Consider the following 7,220-nt stretch of genomic DNA (forward strand, 5'->3'; position numbering starts at 1 on the left):
CTATTTGTTATGATAAGGAGTTTTATTTCAAATTAAAATCATAAACACTTTATTTTATAAAGTGTAAATGTAGAATGCATATGCACATATTTGGTGTTCTTCTGCTCCCATATTTTGCAAAGTTAGATTTGGCAATCACTGCTTAAGCCGGTGCTAGGGGGCGTGAGGGGTGCACATTTCACTACCTCTTATTAACAGACTCAATCAAACCGAGTCTGCTATTGTTTTTCTTTGTTGCATTCATTGCTTCCAAAGGATCTTTTTACAGATTTTATTATATTTCCATTGTATTTCATGATGCCGTATGTTTGCTTTTCTGTTATCAGAATGTTAATTTGGTAATTACTGTTTTTATGTTATCAGTAAGGTACTTTGTACTCTCTAATAAGTTATATGCATCGTTAGTTTTTCCCGTTGCTGTCATCGCAGGGGATAATTGTTCTTTCGCTGGATTCAAATTTTATTTTATTTATTTAATGTATTTGTTTGTTCCTTTGCAGTGTTTGCTGGGGCAAATTAAGTTATGTTCAGTATACGTATTTAGCTGTTGCATTGTATGTACATTTTAAACATGATCTCACTTTGCCAATTGCCATGAGAAATCTTTACGTAAAGTCACGGCCTTTACCCACTAAACTGTGTTGTAGTTTTCATTTTATTATGATAAATTGGTTGTAGTGGGTCTGATAGACGCATGTGGTCGGACGCTGACTCATGTGCCAACGAAGTAAATCTAGCGTTTGTTTTCTCTAAATTTGCGTCTGGCTTATTGCTGCTGTCATACCCTGTTATATACGTCCATTGATAAAATGATTGAAAAATCAAAACGCCCTAGTTTATATAATGGTAAAAAAGTTCAGATATAAGTTAATCATCCTTTTATTTCAATATATATTAATACACATAAAAGTGGCACTCGTGATTTAAAAGTTCATTCATTATGCCAAGCCAGATGTTTCATATTTCAATCCCTGTCCTGAAAAAAAGAGAGAGTAAAATGTCATCATATTCGAAGGGATTAGCAATTGTGCTGATAACTATATCATCATTGTACATGATATCAACTTCAGTATGTATTTATTTTGTGATGAAGGTAACCTGAAAACAAAAACAGAGAAATTATATTATGTCATTCGAAAAGATGAATTCTAGATGCACATTATGGTCTGCACTGTTTGATAACCAGCTGGTACTGCCCATCTTAAAAGTTTAGAAGGGTAAAAGTTAATACTCAAGTTAATTGGACTGTTCCATTTTGCTGTGTTTTTAATGCATATCTACGATAAATTTTACAACATCTTTGATATATATCCACAGTAAATTTTACTTGTACAATTATATCTACAGTATTTTTTTTTAACATCTTTGATATATGTCTATTGCATAACGTTTTTTTTCAGAGAATTTGAAGAGTTCGTTTCAACAGAAACGGACCACACAACATCGCAAATGACGTGTAGCAATAATAGCTGATGTTCGCCAGTATTTTGTGGGTTAATACTTTACCTGAAAGAATTCTAAATTTAAGATAACTGTTTGTTTGCGTAGACACATATAAATGACATACATGCAACGTACAGAAAAGAACACCAAAGAAACAAACAACAATAAGAACAAACAGAGAAAAAGATAACATTACAACAATGTACATTATAGATAAAGCATTACACAATATTATTTACATTAATTACATAAAAGAACATTCAACGTATTTCAGTTGTCATCGATCAATCTAAACTTTCGTAATTTTTTTTGTAAAAGATTTTACTCGCCAACAAGAGAAAAACATGACTGGTGTAGTGTTTCTCTATTATCACATTTTTAATGGAAATCCCAGATTTTATGAACGTAAGATTCTTTCTCATGCAACTCACTGGAAACGTTTGTTAAATCTGTAATGAGATGCCTAAACTTAGACGGATTTCCCTCTATTGAAAGAAGTGTTGGACACAGACAGACCAATGACAACAGTTTGTACACAGGTTTATACTGACAAAATAAACAACGTAAAAACAACTCACACTGGACAACACAACAAGCACGACACACAGATTCGCTAATCCCCCCAAAAGCGGCCTCCAAATCGCAACATATTCATTCTCTCAAACATATCGTCCATGTCCATATCATCACCACCAAACCCTCGGCCTGTGAACATAAAAGGTGTAAAATTAGTTTCTGAAATTGTTTATAGTTACCTTTTTAGACTAGGTTGAAGTTGGTTTGGCCCAGTAAGTGTCATATTAGTCATAATACCCGCCGTAACCACCATACCCCTAGCTGTCCCAACCATCGCCATAATCATCACCCGATTATAGAATTACATAAAAGTGATTCATCACAATATTATACCTAGGAAACCTTCCCTCCAACGGCATGTACATGACTTTATCTGACTAGCCCTTCGCTAAGTGTTATAACACTAACTGTGACAAAGCTTTTAAATAAACAGTTCTGGAATAACATTGTATTTAGAAGTCAAATGCACACTTTTTACGAAAATGGCGTCGAAAAATCAGTCTGTCTGTTTGTCTGTCTGTCTGTCTATTTAAGTTTAATTACGGTCAATCCGCCCTTTCAGACACAATGAAGCATATAAATGCCACGTAGAGTATAGACCGCGAACATGCCCCAATCATGTTCTTAAAGTGTGTTTTGGTTCGAATGTAGGGGTATTGATTACCTGTCTGCAATTCCCAGAGAGGTTCGTCCATAGAGCATGAATTTAGTAGCCAAAATGCGACTGTAAGTACAGCGGCTAATGAGACCTAAACGAACTCAAGTCCGGATGTAACAGTCAGGTTGGAAAGGCAAGCACTTGAAACGAACCGGACATGCGTTCCTAGCGTAGACAATATAAGTCGTCGTCGAAAAATCACGTTTTAACCTAGCTCTAAATAGTTGTGACGTTGCCGTTTTTACGGCGATTAGTTTAGTTTCGGGTCGTCCATTCATCTAGAAAAGTTATTATTTTTCAATTAATATATCAGGCCCGTTGAAACCTCTACGGTGATAATTTTCAAATATGTTCTCCGACTATTGGCCGAAGGAAACTTACTATATGCAAAAAAAAAATCAGGCCAACATCTTCCTAAGAAATTATTGTTTTCGAGCGAAATGACTTAGTAGTGTGTAAAAACTGACCCATAGATATTTTTTAAAAAGAACTAAAATTATCATATAAATTTATTTTACTGTAAAATGAGCGGAACAACTTTGTTTTCGTCGTATTGTCTTAAGTTTTCTCGTCCCCCGCTTTTCATGCGAAGATTTATTGCATCAAAATTTCAGAAAAAGACTGTTTGTATTTAAGGGTTATTCACAAGAAAAAAACAAAGAAAAATATCAAACAGGGAATGACAAGAAGTTTACAGCAACATAAAATTCATTTTAAGGGTATTCTAATTTTGTAAGCTATTTTCCGATTTCTTTCCGTTTTTTATTGTTACGTTTGTATATCTGAGTCCATGTTACAGACAAGAACGTAAAGAAAAAAAAATTCTTATTAAATATCTTACAGCTCGTTCTCTCCTCCATAGATTATTTTTATTTTTTCTTAAAATGTTCCAGAAATGTTTTGAATAAAACAAGATACTACCGGGCTCATTTTCACGCTACGGTGCTATGAATATTGGGAAGTTTAGGCACGGTTAAAACCATACGTCTTTTTCCCGCGTTTTTTAACCAAGTTCACATTCACGGTCTGTTTGTAGGATTTATTTGCAGCCTTTCTTTTACGGGCTTGTTGTATATTAAATAATTTTTCGTATTTGGTTTAAGTCCATTTCAACTGTTTCATAAATAGTGAAATACAATTTCCCCGGAAACCGATGTTTGAGCTCGACTGGCTACAGTGCTCCATGAAGCGGGCAAGTTGTCAATTTCTTACGGTGAGTGTTGTGTAAGCAGACCGCCGTGTTGTTGAGAAACGGCGTAAATCCAACACACTGGTTATCAAATGCATAAGTGCAATAACTTATTCAATTCATGTCCGTACATTTTAACGCATGTCGTTTTGACTGTGCATATTTCGACTAATTTAAAAGGCAGAATCAGCCAGGAATAATTATTGTTTTTGTGGTGTTTTACGACCATTGTCGTCAATATTTTATTTTTAGAAGGACTGAATACTTTTTTCACAATAACTTACAACTGTAATATTAGTGTGTACCAGACACCAAACCTATGATCTCTCGACTGACGGGCGAACGCTCGATTCTGTCCGACTTGATTGGATTGGGGGTGGGGGTAATTTTTTACTGGGTGCATTAAACAAGAGATTATTTTCACAAGGTCAGATGTATTTGAAGTTTTAAAACTGGAATTATTTTAAGATCTGAAATGCACATACTTGTTAACCATGGTTTAAAATGTTCAAATTGCGATTGCGATTTAAAACTTTACAAGATTCATGAAATGCAATTTAAAGTAATCTCAGTTTGAAATCAAACAAATACAAATCGTGAATACATGGCGATTCATGATGTCAAATTTAAACGATTTTTTTTTTCAAAAACTATTTCATGTGTTTGGTATTACTATAAATTTTGTTTTAATTTCCCTTCAACGATACTAAAATATGCCTGATACAATAATATACAATTTTGTGTTTTAAGATTTTGTATTTTAAAGAGCAAATTGAAAATTGCCTAGGTTTTTATGTGTAACGATTGTCTATCATTTAATTTGATTTTTTTAGTACCTTAAATTCATTTTGTGTTCGAAAATCTATAAATAGAGAGAGTCATTTTTAATTCCACGTGAAGGAATACAGTAGTTCGAAAAGAGTCTACAATATGGAGAGTTGCGTTTGAAAGTGACAGGTCACATTTGAGATACGTACCAAAAAAAGGGAGGCCTTGCGGCCATTGTGCGTTTGCTACCATCCACAAAGCTACAAACACTAGAAGTAATCTCAGAAACTTTTCGAGCATAGTGTACATTTTCGTATCCACACACTTTGAATTAAAACTTTTCTGCAACTGCAAAATTTCCGATGTCACGAAAAACGATCTGTTGCACAGTTAATGTATGGTTCCGCTCTGACTTCGTTTCGATGATTTTGTTTTATATAGCCCTACCAGTCATTTGGTTACATGTCTTGGCGACACCCAAATCTGTCTTTTTCTTCATTTTTTATTTCATGACAAATCAGTATTATTTATACACATAATCAATTGCAAGATTTTTTTACACGCGGTATTGAGTTGTTTAGGCGGCGAATCAAAAATGAAAATAAATACAAGTATGAAATTTACGGCCCAAACACATTTCGATGGTCCTCCATTCATTTAGCAAAACCATTTAAACACGATGTCAGATGTGCACAACCTTTTGTTGGAGTATTAGGTGTACAAAACCTACAGGAGGCTGGACTCATCAACTAAATTACTTTTAGTCTTTTAAAGAGTGTCCTGAAATCTAAGTCCGTTCAGTGTGTTTTACACCGTACACGTTTTAAGAATCAGGGGCCACTGCTGGAATTAGAGTATCTTCTGTATCGTAAACAATTGATTAATAGGCTGCAGGAGGAAAAGCCAGTATGAACAACTGGTGGCGACTATGAATAAACTTAAATAAACGAAACAACTTAAGCAACCGGTGGCAACTATGAACAAATGTAGATAGAAAACGACTCGAGCAACCGGCAACGACTATAAATAAACATTTGATATGTGATAATTTTATATTATATAAAAATGTACTTATGAAATATTATTTTTTTTATGTTCGTTAAACTCTGTATTCATCTATATCTTTTAAAAGGAATAGTAGTTTGGTTTTAACGCCAACTCAATACAATTATAGGTCGTGTGGCGACTTTCCAGCATTTCATTGAGAAGAAAGACGCGGGGTTCTCCTCCCTGCAATATTACAGGCATGAGTGTGTCCATCTTTAGGCAAACATACAAACAAACAAAATAAATAAATAAATATAAAAAAAACAAAAACAAAAAACCAAGAACAAAAAGTGATGTGAATTTTTGCTTGTTTTAGGTGTGAGAATATAAGAATTTTTCACCGGTGGGATTATCTGGCTCGTGGGTAACTGTTAAGCTGGCATTCTGACTTAAGTTCTCGATCTTCCTAAAAGCTAGATCTGATGCCAGCCCATTCAAATTCACTTTTCTGTATAATCGGATTTCCGATATTGCCATTTTTTTCCAACAATCTATTTCTATTTTAACTAATCAGACGACTCGGTTTAAACAAGTGTTGGGCTAAAAGGGACTGGACTTAGTTTTTGCCTGAAAATAATTTTCATTAGAATAAAAGTTTCGTCATATATAATAACATAAGAAGATGAAATTCCGAGTCGGAAATCAAACCCAAGCCGCCTCGGCAATAGAAATTTTCCTGTTTTCTTGACCAATACACCACGGGAACAACTCCGATACCCCTTACAAACGCTTTTCAATTTTGAATGGAAAAAGTAGGAGAAGCAATTAATACTCATGTGTTCTATATGCCTTCTTGTTACAGTTATAAACCCGTGCGTGATAGCTGAAACGCCAGGTTAAATGTAGATTTTTTTTTTCAACTTCTAATTTCACCTTCAAAATGTTGAAAGCAAGGCTCTGGTCGGTGAACGTGGTCCTCAGATTCAGTGCGTAGCATTAATAGGAAATTATTTTAATCAGATCGTTTAGGCGGTATCGAGGCTCTGTGGAGTTACTGCAAAAATGTCACCCGATATCCAGATATTTCCATCCGCACCTTCAACTAGTGATAGATTTTAGCTAACCTGTCAAACATTGACAGAGTAAGTTTTTTTAATCGCCCTTCGTCCGTCGTCCGTCCATCCGTCCGTACACAATTTCTTATGAACAAGATAGAGACCACATTTCGCAATCAATTTTAATCAAACTTGCACACAACTTATACTGGTATAATATCTCGGTTTCTTTCGAAAATTGGCCAGGTCCAATCAAAGGTTCCAGATTTATGGCCCTTCAAGGGCCAAAATTTGCTATTTCTGGATTGTGAACACGATAGAGACCACATTTTGTAATCAACTTAAATCAAACTTGCACACAACTTGTATCGGCATAATATCTCGGTTCCTTTTGAAAACTGGCCAGATCTCATCATGGGCTCCAGCGTTATGGCCCCTTGCAAAGGCCAAAATGTGCTATTTTGGCTTTCGCAGCAATATAGATACTTCTTTTATGGTTGGATTTGATACAAACTTGCAAAATATCTTTAACAACAAATTTTTT

The 7,220-nt window shown here is 34.7% G+C and overlaps 1 long non-coding RNA gene across 1 annotated transcript; it reads right to left on the minus strand.

The window, feature by feature from the left end:
- Positions 1-863: 863 nt before the first annotated feature.
- On the minus strand, positions 864-5,053 carry LOC123526227 (uncharacterized). Its single transcript, XR_006681539.2, has 3 exons — positions 4,844-5,053; positions 2,022-2,148; positions 864-976 (listed from the first exon to the last, which is right to left on the minus strand). It is a non-coding gene; the product is annotated as an uncharacterized LOC123526227 (long non-coding RNA).
- Between the last annotated feature and the right edge of the window lie 2,167 nt (positions 5,054-7,220).

The sequence above is a fragment of the Mercenaria mercenaria genome, chromosome 14 (assembly GCF_021730395.1).
Source record: "Mercenaria mercenaria strain notata chromosome 14, MADL_Memer_1, whole genome shotgun sequence".
Lineage (NCBI taxonomy): Eukaryota > Metazoa > Mollusca > Bivalvia > Venerida > Veneridae > Mercenaria > Mercenaria mercenaria.